This window comes from Schistocerca nitens, chromosome 4 (assembly GCF_023898315.1).
Source record: "Schistocerca nitens isolate TAMUIC-IGC-003100 chromosome 4, iqSchNite1.1, whole genome shotgun sequence".
Classification (NCBI taxonomy): domain Eukaryota; kingdom Metazoa; phylum Arthropoda; class Insecta; order Orthoptera; family Acrididae; genus Schistocerca; species Schistocerca nitens.
Genome location: NC_064617.1, coordinates 107,358,580 through 107,376,301, shown reverse-complemented (window position 1 = coordinate 107,376,301; position 17,722 = coordinate 107,358,580). Strand labels below are relative to the sequence as shown.

Here is a 17,722-nt window from a genome sequence, read left to right as displayed (position 1 = left end):
TGGAAAGTAGTTATATCGTGTCCTGGTGTTATGGTCGTGTCCATCACTGCACTTAATAACTTCAGTTTGTTGATCCATAAAAAGTGTAATTACTGTGGGGCTGAGATTCCCTTTTAAGGTAAAAAAGAGATCAATGTCCCACCCTATATTTTCTAATGAAGCCAGTATTATAAATTATGAACTCAGTATAATCAAAACTACCTTCTCACTACAGCTTGTTTTTGTAATGGAAGAATGAGGCAAATTTTACGATTTTTAATACTAAATCAAAAGGATAAATGCCTTAGTGACAGGTAAGAGGAATCACTATTAGAGTATCTCATAGAAGTTCCAAATAAACATGTAAGTTAATGTAGATGAGTAGGGAGGTCAAACCTGTAATATTTAGATACAGTATTGCTAGTGTCCTGCTTGACACAATCGAGTTGTTTAAAATATGTGGGTGTGACATTGCAAGGCGATATGAGGAACGAGCATGTGAGAACTGTGGTAGGGAAGGCAAATGACCGACTTATGTTTATTGGGAGAATTTTAGGAAAGAATGGTTCACTGTAAAGGAGACCACACATAGGACGTTGTTGCGACCTATTCTTGAGTACTGCTTGAATGTTTTGGGATCCATACCAGATCAGATTAAAGGAAGACACCAAAGTAATTCAGAGGCTGGTTACAAGATGTATTACCAGTAGGTTCGAACAACACATAAGCATTATGGAGATGCTTCGAGAACTCAAATGGGAATCGCTTGAAGGAAGGCAATGTTCTTTTCTTTTGAAACACTACTGAGAAAATTTAGAGAACCGGCATTTGAAGCTGATTGCCGAACAATTCTACTGCTGAGGGATATAGAAAGTCGTTTTTCCCCTTCTCTATTTGCAAGCAGAACAGGAAAGGAAGTACCGAGTAGTGGTACAGGATACCCTTCACTATGCACCATATGGTGGCTTGCAGTATATCTATGTACACTATGTGATCAAAAGTATCTGGACACTTGGTTGAAAATGACATACAAGTTCGTGGCGACCTCCATCGGTAATGCTGGAATTCAGTATGGTGTTGGCCCACCCTTAGACTTGATGACAACTTCCACTCTCGCAGGCATACGTTCAGTCAGGTGCTGGAAGGATTCTTGGGGAATGGCAGCCCATTCTTCACAGAGTGCTGCACTGAGGAGAGGTATCGATGTCGGTCGGTGAGGCCTGGCATGAGGTCAGCATTCCAAAACGTCCCAAAAGTGTTCTATAGGATTCGTGTCAGGACTGTGTGCAGGCCAGTCTATTACAGGGATGTTATTGTCATGTAACCACTCCGCCACAGGCCGGGTGCTTGATCATGTTGAAAGATGCAATCACCATCCCCAAATTGCTCTTCAACAGTGGGAAGCAAGAAGGTGCTTAAAACATTAATGTAGGCCTGTGCTGTGATAGTGCCACGTGAACAACAAGGGGTGCAAGCCACCTCCATGAAAAACATGACCACACCATAACACCACCACGTACAAATTTTACTGATGGCACTACAAACACTGGCAGATGAGGTTCACCGTGCATTCGCCATACCCGCAACCTGCCACTAGATTGCCACATTGTGTACCATGATTTGGCACTCCACACAACATTTTTCCACTGTTCAGTGGTCCAATGTTTATGCTCCTTACACCAAGTGAGGCATTGTTTGGCCTTTACCGGCATGATGTATGGTTTGAGCAGCCACTCGACCATGAAATCCAAGTTTTCTCAGCCCCCAAACTGTCATAGTACTTGCAGTGGATCCTGATGCAGTTTGGGATTCCTGTGTGATGGTCTGGATAGATGTCTGCCTATTACACATTACGACTCTCTTCAACTGTTGGCGGTCTCTGTCAGTTAACAAAAGAGGTTAGCCTATAGGCTTTTGTGCTGTACGTGTCCCTTCCACTTCACTATCACGTCTGAAACAGTGGACCTAGGGATGTTTAGGAGTGTAGAAATCTTGCGTACAGATGTATGACACAAGTGACTCCCAATCACTTGTGTTCAAAGTCCGTGAGCTCCGTGGAGCACCATATTCTGCTCTCTCATGATGTCTAATGACTACTGAGACCGCTGATATGGAATACTTCACTATCACGTCTGAAACAGTGGACCTAGGGATGTTTAGGAGTGTAGAAATCTTGCGTACAGATGTCAGATGTATGACATACATGACTCCCAATCACCTGTGTTTAAATTCCGTGAGTTCCGTGGAGCGCCACATTCTGCTCTCTCACGATGTCTAATGACTACTGAGGTCGCTGATATGGAATACCTGGCAGTAGGTGGCAGCACAATGCACCTAGTATGTAAAACATATGTTTTTGGGGGTGTCTGGATACTTTTGATCACATAGTGTAGATGTAGTCAGGTAATGAAATAAATTTATTTTTTCCCCAATTGGTTTTATGACTTTCCCATCAGTTTTTTTATATCCAGCAGTCTCCTTAGCACCATGTTTCAAAGGCTTCTACTCTGTTATTGTTTCAACTGTTTATTGTCCATGTTTCACTTATTTAGAAAGCTTTACTCCAGAAACATTTTCCTAACATTTAAACTCATATTCGATGTTTACTAATTTCTCTGTTTTCAGTAATGCTTTCCTTGCTATTGCCAACCTGTGTTTATTTCCTCTATGTTTCAGCCATCATTGGTTACTTTACTGCCTAAATAACAAGACTCAACTACCACTTTTAGTGTCTCATTTCCTAATATAATTTCTCCAGCACCTCCTGATTTAATTCAACCTTTTTATAAACTGTTTTCAAGACACTACCCATCCCATTCAATGATTCTTCCATGAGCTTTGCCTTTTCTCTGAGAGTGATCAGAAAACCTGCTTTTGTTGCATGCCCTTTGAAATTTCATACCTACTGTCTGGTTTCAGTGTAAGTTGTGAATAATTTTTCACTACCTGTATTATATCTCTGCTACCTTCAGAATTTGAAAGCATGTAATCCAGTCAGTGTTGTCAAAAACTTTCTGTAAATCACTGATGCTGTAAACATAATTTTGCCTTTCTTTAACCTGTCTTCTAAGAGTCATGGGATTAGTATTGCCTTGAGCGTTTCTATATTTCTTAGGAGCCCAAACTGATCTCCCACAAGGTTGACAGTTTTTCCACTCTACTTAACCCTTCTAATACCGAGTATTTATTGTTACACTGAGTACCATTGGGGTCTTTAGTGACCCCAATGGAATTTATTTTTTATTAAGGATAATTTTATTAATGGTAGAATAAAATTACATTCCTTATTTTTTCCACAATGTAAAACATGATATCAGTGACATTACATTAAATTAAAATGCATTTTTTTAAATTATTTATTTCCGTAAAATTTACAAATGATTCTCATGAAACTACAAACATTTTTGTATAAATTCCGAATTGACATTTATGGCGCATTACACTCACGGCAATAAATTGCAGAGTGGTTTTTACACACTGAACACTCACATTTTGACACAATTATCGGTGAATTTTCTATCCTCAGACCTTTCACAAAACGGACACCTTCCTCTCTCTCTCTGTTTCCCCCCCCCCCCCCCCCCCAGTACTGTTGATGGAAGTACTGGGGAAATAATTTTGTCTGGCTTTCTTCCGGCGAGCTGCCATCCTAATTCTATGAGAAATGCCCGTCTCTTGTAGTTGGTCCTTTCTGCCCAGTCTGGTGTAAGATGTAGCCATATGATAAATGCATTCAGTGCACTGATATCAATCATGTTGTAAAATAATACCATTGGCCACCTTCTGCTCATCCTCTTTGTCGTGTACGTTCTAACCAGCTTGTCCATGGTATCTACTCCTGATTTTGCTTTATTATAATCAAGAATCATTACTGGCTTGCATTCTTCACGATCTTCCACTTCCTTCCTTGAATGAATTGTACTAAGCAAAGTTACAACTTTTCCCTTTTTCGGACAATATGAAACAATTGAAGCATGCTCTTGGAATCCAAAAAGAGATGAATATTTGACTCGACCTTTGTTCTGAGTGAAAGCTTGTGGTAGTTCTCCTTTATTTTTTCTAATTGTTCCTAAGAGCAGGAGATTGATTTTGAGACGTTCTCTTGCCAAACTAAGGCTAGTGAAAAAATAGTCAATTGTTACATTTCTGGCACTGTTTTCTAAGCCTTTCACCATATCTAAAGCAACTCTCTTGCGTTGGCCAACTTCACGAGATTCATTTTCTTGTCGACCAGTGTAAACTTGGAGGTTGAGAACGTAAGATGTTGCACTATCACATGCAGCCCATAATTTCAACCCATATTTTCCTGGTTTTGAAGGAGTATATTGGCGAAAAGGACATCTACCATGAAATGCCACAAGTTGTTCATCAGTTGTTACGTTGCTTTGAGGAACATATGCTTCTTGAAATGTGTGTACTCACATTTCAAATATTTCTCTAATGGGAGCCAGCTTGTCAGGAACACGGTTGTGATGTCTCACATCTGTGTCATCAAATCAGATGCACCTTGAAATTTGCGTAAGACGATTTCTAGCCATTGCTTCACTAAAAATGGGTCTACCATCCTCTTTGTTCCACAGATGTGTAACTGCTTCATTATGGGCCTTGTAAGCACCTGCTAGGATCAAGACACCGATAAAACACTTCAGTTCAATGGCATCTACTGGTTTCCATTTACTACCGTAAACAAGAATACCCTCTTTGTTAGTCCAGTTTAGAATTACATCAACAATGTTTCTTCTAAGAAACAACTGAAAAGCTAATTCTATGGAGTCTACATTTTTCACTGCGAATTTTGTTGGACCTGGCTTTACTCGTATTATGTTCCATCTCCCTTCTCTTCCACAAGCTCTTCTCAACTCGTGTTTGTGCCACAGTTCTTCTTTGTTTTCAGACCTACACAAAATAAAAAAAAATAAAAAATACAAAGGGTATATCTTGGCGCTAGACCGTAACGCACATTTACAAAAATACAATGTGCATTTACATATAACAGTCAGAAATATGTCTTACTTCCTGTTCAGGTTGGACATCTGCACTGTCCAAATCTTCTTCTGAACTTCTGTCTGATTGAGGAATATTTTCTTCTAAGACGTCAATTTCTCCATCGCTGCACGAGACATCAGAAACTATATCGCTGATATCACTATTTGATTCTCCAGACAGAGGATTATCCTGCAGTAATATTTCAAGCACTTCGTCTTCGGAAAGGTGACGAGACATTTTCCACTAAATGCAACACACACAATAGTAGTCTCCACTTGTATGGAACAAATAACTGTCGGCTTATAAAGTATTGGCAACAATCACACGTTACAACAATATTTACAAGAATAAAACAAAGGAAATGAAGCAACAGTTACGGATTCAATGCAGCATTATTCGGTAATAATACCGCAAGAGAGAAAAGGGGTCACATTTAACCCCAATGGTATTCAGTGGTCCTCTCTTGATTTTCTTCTAAACTAAATATTTTCAAAAAGTTATATTAATATATTATGAACCCATTACTTAATTCAGGAAAAGTCCGAATTTTTCATAATTTTTAGGAATAGGAAATAACGTATATTTTACAGAAAATTACGGCATGGGGTCATTATAGACCCCACGGTATTAGGAGGGTTAAATAATCCTTGTCAGTATTTTATACACATTAAATTCAATAACATGTGTACCTTATGTGAAAGAAAGTAATGAATACAAAAAACATTGGAGGGCACAACTGTGTGTTGAGGAGTTTCCTTCAGTGATTGAAATAATTTTTAAATGAATCATTCTTCAACCAGCTTTTGGCATGTGTGCCAGTCTAAGACCAGTGGACTTATTAGTGGATGTCAGATGTAGCTCTTCTAGCAACTTTGCCTTACAGCAACCAAAATCAATGAGAGCCCCTAGGCTTACAGTTTGCTAAACCTTAATATAACTTAAGTTTTTCAATCAAAACCCAGTGCCAGCCAATGTTTCTTCATCATAATAATGGATATAACTAAAGTATTGTCAATTATCTTTCAATGCAGACTTTTTACATGGTACGTATGTTATTCTTTTTCATGTGCGCTTGTCTTGCATCGGCGGAGGCTCAGCATGGTTATTGACATATTTTCCAAGGTTAATTTAATGCTTGGCTGGGAGCTCTTCCTGTCACCACCCCATTACCACCCCCCACCCCTCTCCTCCGCTCTCCCCTCAGGACAGAATATGTACACTCCAACTGTCTGCGTGTTGTGTAATTCATGAGAAAGTGAGTGAATGTTTGCAAAGAATGTAACTGAGGTGGGACTTGGGTATCAACACGGTATTCATTTAGTGGAACAAAAAACACGTCTGGCCGGCACACTGATCATCATCATTAATCTGTTGGGTAGATTCAATCTGGAAATGGCATATCTCGCCATCCTGGAAGTGGTGCTTTACCAGATGTGTCAATTCATGGAATAATATACCCTGACTTATCTTCTATCTTGGCTGTCTGCTATTGCTTTGCCAATGCTCAGGGGACCTCTGAAGCATCATCCAAACTAGAGGCTTTATGTTCTGACATAAAATCAACCTACATTAATTACTCACAGAAATTCTGAAAATAATTGTTTCAAGCCACACTTGATAATGCATTACACTTTTGTCATACGAAGTGGCATTTGCAATATAATTTATATGCACAAATTTGTACCCCTACAATTCGTAATATGTACCAGTGTCAATTTCCCTGTTTCATTGGTTCTATATTTCTATCCCATTACCTTGCGAAAGAAAGGGAATACCAGAATTGATATCGTTAGGAAACTACCTGTTTTAGGATGGGGTACAAATGCAGACACTCTTCGTACTGCAACATTGGCATTGGTTTACTCTATAGTTGTGTACTGTGCTCCAGTACAGAAAAGCAGTGCACACGCATGCAAAGTTGATGTTAAGCTAATCCATTTGGCGAGAATAATTAGTGACACTACTAAACCAACACCACTTCTATGGCTGCCTGTATTATGTAATATTGCACCACCATCAACTAGACAGGAAGCAGCAGCTGTAAGAGAGCTCCAAAAGGATGCTACTCATCAGAACTCACTTTTGTATAAACGGCTACAGAATATTCCTGCCAGCAGACTTAAATCCAGGGAACCACCCTGGACATTGCAAAATGCGCCTCATATATATGATGTGTGTCAAGAATGAGGAAAGATTTGGTAGAAAAGGAAATGAGATTGTAAGAAGAACTGTAGTAAGAAATGTGAATGATTGACTTCAGTTTATTGGGAGATTCTAGGAAAGTGTGGTTCACCTATAATGGAGACCACATATAGGACACTAGTGCGACCCATTGTTGAGTACTGTCCAAGTGTTTGGGATCTGCAACAGATTGGATTAATGGAAGACACAGAAGCAATTCAGGGTGGCCTGCTAGATTTGTTACCAGCAGGTTCGAAATACGCGCAAATATTATGGAGATGCTTCGGGGACTCAAGTGAGAATCGCAGGAGGGAAGGCCACATTTTAGTCAAGGAGCACTACTGAGAAAATTTAGAGAACCAATATTTGAAGCTGACTACAGAACTATTCTATTACCACCAATATACATTTCATGTAAGGACCATGAAGAAAAGATTATAGAGATTTGGTTTCATATGGAAGCATACAGACAGTCATTTTTCTCTTGCTCTGTTTGTGAGTGGAACGGAAATGCAAATAACTAGTAGTAGTACAGATTATGTGTTGGTTTGTGGAATATGTTTGTAGATGTAGATGCAGAAGTTCCCTCCAGAAAATTCTCACCTCATTGTTGATCCTACAGAACATGTAAATTGATTTAATCTTCCTAGGAAACTGTGGCCTGCTCTGAGTTGATTCTGTACAGGGCATGGATGGTGTGCTGCTTGTTTGTCTGACTAGAGATTCAAGGATGCCCTGACATGCAACTGTAGGGTTGCTGTTCAAACTATGCAGCATGTGACTGAACAGTGTTTATTATGAAAATTTTCTGGTGTACTCAGTGAACTGCATTTGGTGATGTCTAGATCTGTGCAATTCTTAAGAGGCCTAGATATTCAGTATATTTTTGAATCAAACTGTGGAAAATCCAGCATTGAATGTAACAGAATGTGAAAAGGAAAGTTGCTACTCACCATATAGAGGAGATGCTGAGTCACAGATAGGCGCAACAAGAAGACTGTCACGGATATAGCTTTCGGCCAGTAAGGCTTTTGTCAGAATTAGATCACACACACACACACACACACACACACACCACACACGACTGCAGGCATCTGAGACCACACTGTCATCTAGTTTTAATGAAGACCTTGCTGGCTGAAAGCTGTATTTGTGACAGTCTCTTAGTTGTGCCTATCTGTGACTCAGCATCTCCTCTATATGGTGAGTAGCAACTTTCCTTTTCACAGTACTGGTATATTTTTGAATGTTTGTTTTTCATATTGTTTTTGGTTTTATACTAAGTATGCTTTATTTATATTTATTTGTTTATACACGTGTGTTAAATGATCATCTAAATCACACAAATAATAATAATAATAATAATAATAATAAAGTGCTCTCTCTTCTATTAACCCCTCCCTTGCCATCCTTTTCTTCCTGTTCTTCTCACCAAATTCTTGTTGATTTTGATGATTCTTGCAAGCACCTTCAACTTATGTCTTCTATTTCCTTTTCAGTGTGATGCATTTGTGGATTTGGTAAGAGGACTGAGTGGGGCAGTCATGGAATATCTGTTATACTGTGCCATTGAAGGTAAGAGTGCACTTTATATAAAGTTTCTTTCTCATTTGGTATTTCAAGTAAGCATTACGATTGTAAGAAGACTTTAATTACTTTTCAGTAAGCAGTACAATGGCAAGTTCTTGATTTGATAGAGAGATTTCCATGAATTTTTGTTTTCTTTTGTTACCTCATGTTGCACAATATAAATACCGAGTGTCAATATGGTTTGCAGAATAATTTTGTTTATGTGGGTTTTACCCATCATAAAATATTTTGTTTTAGATTATTTTTACCAACAGAGATTTACGCGAACTCGTAATTGTTTATTCGTTATCTGTTACCAAGGAGTGTGAAAATTATTAAAATATGTCCATACTTATCTTGAAGATGATCCACGTGAAGTTCTCAAAATTGTAGGGGTTCCTCACCATTTAAAAGTCTTCAAACTGCTGTTGTGTCAGAAGTTAAAGTGTTAGTTTAATGCTATGTACAACCTCATTTCTTCTCTCATGATTTTGTAAAAGTCCCAAAGATTTTTGAATGTTGTGTTTATTTTCTCTAGTTTATAATTTTTAATTGACTTAAATATGCTTTTTCTGTGCTAAACATTTTTGGCATCTATTCCCTATTCCAAATTGAATTTAGTGAATGTTCTCTCGAAAATTATTTTATGGACATGTTTTAGCAAATTTTCTTTTGTTTTACTGTGTGTAACTGAGACATTTTAATTTGAGAGTGAAATATGCTCACTATTTTTATATACTGTATTTAGCATATTTCGTGACAGTACCTTTTCCATGAAATGTTAACAAGACGATATATGTCTTGGCTTCAGTCGTCTAGTGGAAGTATGATTCCACAATGCAGTTTTGTCAGCTGCAGAAATGACCTGGTTTAATGAGTTTGCCTCATTTTTGGTGCTTCAAATACCATTTCTTCGAATGTGGTTTCTTCTTAAAGTTTATATAAAAAAAGTAGTAACATAATTAATTTTTCCTGTTCACTAGCAAATTATTATGACGGCGACCTGCACATTGTTCCACAGTCAACACACACTAAGAGTTCACTGCCGACTGACTACGGTCAAAGACGACTCCAGCGTCAAAGACATTTCACACAACACATAAGCTTCCACTTGTAACTAGTTTCTTTGATATTCTTCGTCACATCTACTAATATTAATCAATATGCTGTCACTCTCAAAAATATAAGTAAATTAGCATAAAATAAGGCAAATTACAATTCACAAACAAATATTCTGACAAAAATATAAGAAAACATTTACAATTTGGTATTGACAAATCCGGTAGAAAATAACACATCTCCCAGATCCATTACAACTGCTCCCCAGGGCTTTTGTTATTATGAACATATACAACAAAATCCCGACCACAATCAGTAATGGATCTGTATTACACAATTAGTACGTAAATGATGCAGTCTGATAACCTCTTCCGAATTTGAACTCTTTGAATCTGTGGACTTGTTACTAGCTGTTGTTGCAATGATCCTTCCCCATCAATCTCATACACAAAAAAATCAAGTACAGAAAATAATTAAAAAGGCAAATATACATGGCATAAAACATATATGAGAAATATTCTAAAATACAGCCTAAAGATTGAAAATAACAGTAAGGTAAAACTCATTTGCTAGAATAACATATCTACAACCACTCCTTTAGTCACACTTTGTGCCAACTGGTTCTCATAATTAAATTTTTTTTGTTCCCCATATTAATGTTAATTTAATTTTGCTTACATATTGTAAAATAAAAAATGATACTGGAACTATATAGTGTAGTGTTTTTTTTCTATATTTTTGCTTTTTTATATATCTTTTTACTTCTGATTTTCTTTTTGAATTTTATATTTTTTTCTCATGTTTTTTTTGTATTTTTTTTACTTATGATTTTCTTTTTGAATTATTTTTTTTTCTTATGATTTTCTGTCTTTTTTTTTAGCACAACTAAAGATACATCAATATTATCTAAATTTTTTTACAATTATTTATGTACACTTGCCCCTCTACTACAATATTACCACAAGTCACATTCTTGTGAAGAGTAGTTTCGCTCCCCACAACATCAGTATAAATAATAATAAATTGCTCATATATAATGAGGCTTTATCTAAAATTGGTTTTGGAACTTACACCTTTGCATGCATGTCCTCACATGCATGCCTTCACCCACAGGGAAGACTTAGCTTCCAAAAATTAGAAAAAATTCATAAATGCTCACTATGGAGACTTTTTTTTGTAAAAAAAGTAGTAATAAATCTTTCTCTCATTCTTTGTTACAACAGTGTTTTTTCATCAGTTTCAATTAACATGTGACTTCAAATTATTAATTTATACATGCAAATATACATACTTGGTTGTACAGGTAGTTTTATTCTAACAAGCATATTCCAGTGGAGGACTTTTGTTTTAGATGAAAAATAGGTTATTTAAATTTTGAAATTATGATTTCTGTTTATAGAGTTTCAAAGAGACAACATTCCTGAGACCAAATAATTTCTTTGACTTAGGGTATACCAAAGGATAAGCATTAGGGTGTGGATTTTCTATGACTTCAAAGGGCCCAATATAGATATCAAAGAATTTTTTAATTTCTGAAGTTAACATTTTTGATTTTTCATGAGATTTGACCAGAACAAGATCCCCAATTTTGAAAGTGGTTAATTTTACCCTATTGTTATGTCTTTTATTCCTCTTTTCGCCTTGTTTCCTCATAGTTTCCCTGACAGTATCTTCTCTCTCTTGCATGGTTAAAGGTGTACATTTAGGAAATTCAATAAGTTCTGATATAAGATTTAGAGGTCTGATATTAAACATAATCTCATACGGTGAAAATCCTGTGGAACTATGTTGTAGGCTATTCATAATATCTTCAAAATTTTGAATGTGCTCAAACCAGGTTGGATGTTTATGGCTACAATAGGTTCTGCAAAGTCTCCCAATTTCCCTCATATATCTTTCTGCAGGATTGGTGGATGGACAATAAACAGATATAAGTATATGCTTCCATTTTGATCTTTCAATAAACATTTCCAAATTTTAGAGGTGAACTGTGAACCATTATCTGATAATATAACTTTTGGTTTACCCACCTGTGCGAAATAATCTCTTTCAATTTTTATTTTTATTTCATGGCTAGTAGCTTTTTTCACTGGATATAGTTTAATTAATTTTGAAAATACATCTACCATAACAAATACTCTTTACTCTTTACTCTTTGGTAACATTCCATATAAGTCCACAGCGATAAGATCTAAAGGTTTTTCCGGAATAATGTTTTGCATCTCTCCACCACGTCTTTGATTGCTCACTTTATAACTCTCTGACATTTGTCACAGATTGCCAATTCTTTTCTTACCTTCTTTCCAATATTATAAAAATAAACGTTTTCTTGTATCTTTTGAATGCACTTCTGTACTCCACAATGACCAAAACTTTCATGTATGTAAGTGATCAACTTTTCAGCATCTGCCTCTGGCCAACACAGTTTCCAATTATCAGAATCTACATCTGTTCTCCGAAATAAAATCCCCTTATGTAATTTGTAAAATTTATGAAGTTTCTCATACCCCTTCTTGCCTAAACATTCTTTGATTAATTTCCAACTTTGATCTAAATTTTGATTTTTACTAATTTACATAGCTCTAATTGTTTTCTCATTTTCCACCCCTTTCAGGTATCTAATTATAAATTGCTTTTCCTCCTTTTTTTCAAAAATATCCTTTTCTCCCCCAATTGGTAACCTTGAAAGTGAATCAGCTACTACATTCTCGGAACCTTTTATGTGCTTGATTTCAAAGTCAAACTGTTCCAGAAATATTGCCCATCTGGTCCATCTACTGTGGTATAATTTGCACTCTTGTAAGTAACTCAAAGCTTTGTGATCCGAAAATACTATGGTTTTATGTCCAATAAGGTAAATTCTAAATTTTGTAAAATCCCAATGAATTGCCAAAAGCTCCTTCTCTGTGACTGTATAATTTTTCTCATGCTTGACCAACATTCTGCTTGCAAATGCGATGGTACAATGTATCTTAACTCCATTCTCTACTCTTTCTTGAAATAACTCGGCTCCAAGCCCATAATTACTGCTATCAGTGTTCAAACAAAATGGTAAATTAAAATCAGGTCTGTGTAATAAGTTTGCTTCCTCAACTCTTGCTTAATTTAATCAAACTCTTCCTGACAACTTTTATCCCAAACCCAAACAGTGTTTTTCTTAAGTAACTGACTTAAACATGGTGCATTCAGACTCTGATCACTTATGTTTTCGGTAATAACAGCATAACCCCAAAGAACGACTTTAATTGTTTTTTAGTCTTAGGAATAGGAATTTCTGAAATTGCTTTAATTTTTTCTGGATCTGCCAAAATTCCCTTGTCTGTGCAACATGACCCAAAAATTTTAATTCAGAAACTGCAAACTTACATTTCTCTAATTTCAATGACATCCCCCCTTTTCTAAGTTTTTCACAAACTGACTTCAAAATCGAAAAATGTTCCTCCCAATTTTGCCCTGTAACCAAAATGTCATCTACATAAATTATCAGTTTAGATGCAAGTTCTTGCCCCAGCACATGATCCAAAGCTCTTATAAATTCGGAAACAGAAGAATTTAACCCAAATGGCACAATACAATATTGGTAACTCTTACCATTGTACAAGAAAGCAGTATATTTTCTAGAATTAACCGAAAGTGGTACCTGATGAAAACCCGAAGTTAGATCCAAACTTGACATATATTTTATATCTGTAAATTTATAGAGTAACTCATCAATATTTTCGGGATGGTCTGTCTGTCTGAACAAAATTTTGTTTAAGTGTCTAGAGTCCAAAACCAATTTTACTCCACCATCTTTTTTCGAAACAACTACTAGAGGATTATTATATGCACTGATACTCCTTTCTATTATATTACATCCTTCCATCTTTTTCAGCTCTTTCTCAACAGCAGGTCTTCTTGATATTGCAATACTGTATGGTTTTATGAAAAATGGTTCATGAGGTTTTACCTGAAGCTCACACTGATAACCCTTTACCCTACCAGGTATGTCACTGAAAACATTACTGTATTCCCACATCAGATTTTCTAACTGTTGTTTTTGCTCCCCAGATAAATTTTATGTTTCTGAAATTTTCAAATTTACTAAATTCCCAAATTCAACTTCATCAGTATCAAATCTATGAATTTCAATGTTCTCCAATCTATTTTCTTTTAGTAAATTGATACTGTCAAAATTTCCATTACTCTGATCCCCAAGTGTCTTCACAAATTTTGTCTGAATGTAATCCCTTTCATCAGTTTCTATCAAAAGTTTTCTTCCACCCCAATCAAATGCTGTATTTACTTTTACTATCCAATTCATACCCAAAAGAAAATCCTCATTAAATTCCTGAATTACAAAACATCCATGTGTGAAAAACTTGCCTTCAATTAAAAATTTACCAATTTTACCAATTTACCAATTTACTGCTCTTCCCAGTAGCACCTTTTATCTTTACCCCAACAACTGGCACCGAGCGAGGTGGTGCAGTGGTTAGACACTGGACTCGCATTCGGGAGGACGACGGTTCAATCCCACGTCCGGCCATCCTGATTTAGGTTTTCCGTGATTTCCCTAAATCACTCCAGGCAAATGCCGGGATGGTTCCTCTGAAAGGGCACGGCCGACTTCCTTCCCCGTCCTTCCCTAATCCGATGAGACCGATGACCACGCTGTCTGGTCTCCTTCCCCGAACCAACCAACCAACCAACCAACCAACCAACCAACCAACCCAACAACTGGCATTTCAACATAATCTTTCCTCACTTTTAATTTCTTGCTCAACCTCTCAGATATTCCCGAGATCTCACTTCCTGTATCAATTAAACATTTACCAATCCATGACCCAATTTGAACTTTTATATAAGCACTGCAAAATTGATCGGTTTTCTCAGATCCTGTATCCTCCTGTAATAAATCACTTTCAATTTCCCCAAACCTATACTTATCAGAATCATATGGTATACCATTATATGTATTATTTGTCACAGTTACAAAATTTGCACAAGATACAAAATTGTCATTAGTACTCTCTGCTATCTCAAATAGCCAAGAATTTTCATCCAAATCACATTGTATACTATTGAAGTACTTATCCTTCAGCTTTTCAAAAATAAAATATCTCATCTTTTTCCACCACTCAGGACATATAGTTTCACATACATTAATAAGCATCTTCCTAAAGTTCTTGTCAAAAGAAATAGTTTCACTGTTCAGCCATAGATTCATAAGAAATGTGTGTGTGTGTCATTAGTATCTGTAAATGTTTCACTTAGGCTAGACGTTATACATGTGTCATCATTATTTGTGTAGTCAGATTCTTTACCAACAACATCAAAATTCACACTTTCACATACACCCTGCTTGCGAGCCTTATTCATCCTGGTAACATCCCTGGGAATTTCTATAATATTCTCACTATTTAATCCATTTTCAACCATGTGTATACCCAACTCCCTATTTAAACTAATGAAACACCTTTCCTAAACATCATCATCAATTTCATTACCATCATTATCAACTTTATCATCAACATCATTATCATTATACATATTCAGGTCATACACATTCAAATTATCCCCCAAAATATTATTTCCCCTTTCTAAAGTTACCAGATCCCTTTCACCAATATTTTCATTCTCACAGTATACATTCTCTCTTTCATTCACACACGTCTCTGAACTACTACAAATTACATCATCTGACAAAGTGTTGTTCTTTTCTGCCCAAGTGTAAAACTCTGTTAAATTAAATGAATCACAATTACTTTTATCTACTGTATGTTCTTGTGTACTAAAAATTTTATCTTTATCAATATCATCATTATTTTCCTCCTGAAATTTCTTCTATAAGTAACAACTAATAACCTCATGTGATAGCTTAGGTTTGGAACTGTCATGTTTGGGTTTATGATAATCACATCCATTGGTCCTTTCATCATGCTCACCTTCTGCTTCAACCTTGCGGACCTTCGAGGGGGCGTCTACTCGTTTTTTATTTCCTGAATTACAACTGGTGCCTGTTTAAACTGCTGATTGTGGTTCTGTGAATGTCTCTGATCAACATTTCTGTTCCCATTCGTATGCCAAACATTACCTGGTTGTTGGTAGTTTCTATTGTACTGATCTCTAGCAAAATTTCTGTGATTTTGATCCCTAAAGTGTTCTCTATTTTGTTGATTATTTCTGCGAAAATGTTGTTCTTGTTTTGGATGAAAATTATGGTCCTTCTATTGAAAATTATTGTTATATCCCCCTGAATATTGATTGACACCATGATAATTGTTTTGTTCCCTTTTTTGAAAGTTATCATTTCCCCAATTTTGACCACTACCTTTCTGAGTAATCCCACTGTGTGTTCTTGTTGTTACCCTATCAAACTTTTCAATATAATTGAGAAACTTCTCAACATTACTATCAGGACAATGAACTAAACTCAACTGCATTGCTGATGGCTATCTTCTCTTTAAGGTATCAATTTTGATCAAGTCATTCAAAGGTTTTGTTAAATGAATAAGTTTTTGAAGTTCACTTTTGCAAAATTGTTTCATGCTCCCATCGGATTCTCTATAGTTTCTCCCATTCAAAAATTCACTTTTGATTCTAGTTTGTTTAAGATCATCCCAAAAATTTTCCAGAAATTTTGATTCAGATTCTGAAAAGGTCATACCCACAGTTACAATCTGGTTTGCCCAAGTCAAAGCTTCCCCTTCGAAGAATTTTTTCACAAATTTAATTTTCATATCATCTGGTGAGTGAGGTAAAAAACAATCCTTACAATACTGTATAAAATCAACAGGGTGTAAGGGTCCATCTACTGAAAAGTGCTTCACTGGAATATTAGATATAAGATTGCATGTGTTGACATTGTGATTTTTGCTTTGAAATTCAATGTCAAAACTTTCAATTTTTTCGCTAAGTTCTTTGACAGATTTTTTGTTTTCTAAATCATTGCATTCTACTTTTTTTCTAGAGTAATCAAACGATTGTCAGTTTTTTGTTCTACATTTTTTTCTAAAACTTTTGTGTTCTCATCCAAATTTTTAATTTCCCCTTTTATCTCATTAAAATCAATTAAATTTCTTTCCCTACCTGCCAGTAACTCATTTTTTACAGTATTAATTTCATCGCTCAATTTAGCATCAATTTCATTTACTTTTGCTTCCACAGATTCAATTTTTTCCTCAACACTGCCAACTCTGTTCGAAAGATCACCCACTTGGGTATTTACTGCTTGGACTTGCAACAAAATGTTATCAATTTTTTCATCCCAGTAAGTCTTATTGTCGTCAACTGATTGTTTAATTTCTTTCGTGAAATTTACAAGAAAACTTTTTAAATCAAATTGATCAGTTCTTTCTGTTTCATTTGACCTGTCCTGATTTTTGAAGTCTATTAAATAACTATTTTCTACTTTAGGCATCATACTCTCGAAAATCTTGTAAGTCATTGTGGGGGGTGGGAGGGGGGGTGAAGAAAAAGAAATTATACACAACAATAGAAAACAAGATAAAAATATTGTTTTAACAAAATATGAGGGCTTCGTGACTTGTCTGGAACTCTCTTCTACTGTTGCAAATCCACGTTTTCCATCCATGTGATTGTTGACCAAAATTGTTGAAATTCTTTCTTCTGTCGAAAATTATATTTTTTGCCGAAACATTTCTTCTCCAAAACTTTTACTTCGCGATGAACACAAATACTGTAACACACATTCTGAAAAACTGGTATTAACGCACAAAAATTTTCTTCGTAGCACTGTTGAAGATCACGTGAACACAATATCCCGGCTACAGTCCCCAGTTGAAATATGCTCACTATTTTTATATACTGTATTTAGCATATTTCGTGACAGTACCTTTTCCGTGAAATGTTAACAAGACGATATATGTCTTGGCTTCAGTCGTCTAGTGGAAGTATGATTCCACAATGCAGTTTTGTCAGCTGCAGAAATGACCTGGTTTAATGA

General features: G+C 35.9%; 1 protein-coding gene across 1 annotated transcript in view; it reads left to right on the top strand.

The window, feature by feature from the left end:
- The window catches only part of LOC126251537 (nuclear pore complex protein DDB_G0274915-like), an 86,652-nt gene that overhangs the window by 47,539 nt on the left and 21,391 nt on the right, over window positions 1-17,722 (top strand). The window contains exon 4 of the mRNA XM_049952045.1: window positions 8,646-8,721. The gene's annotated coding sequence lies outside the window, so the exon portion shown is untranslated. The remainder of the gene's footprint in view (window positions 1-8,645; window positions 8,722-17,722) is intronic.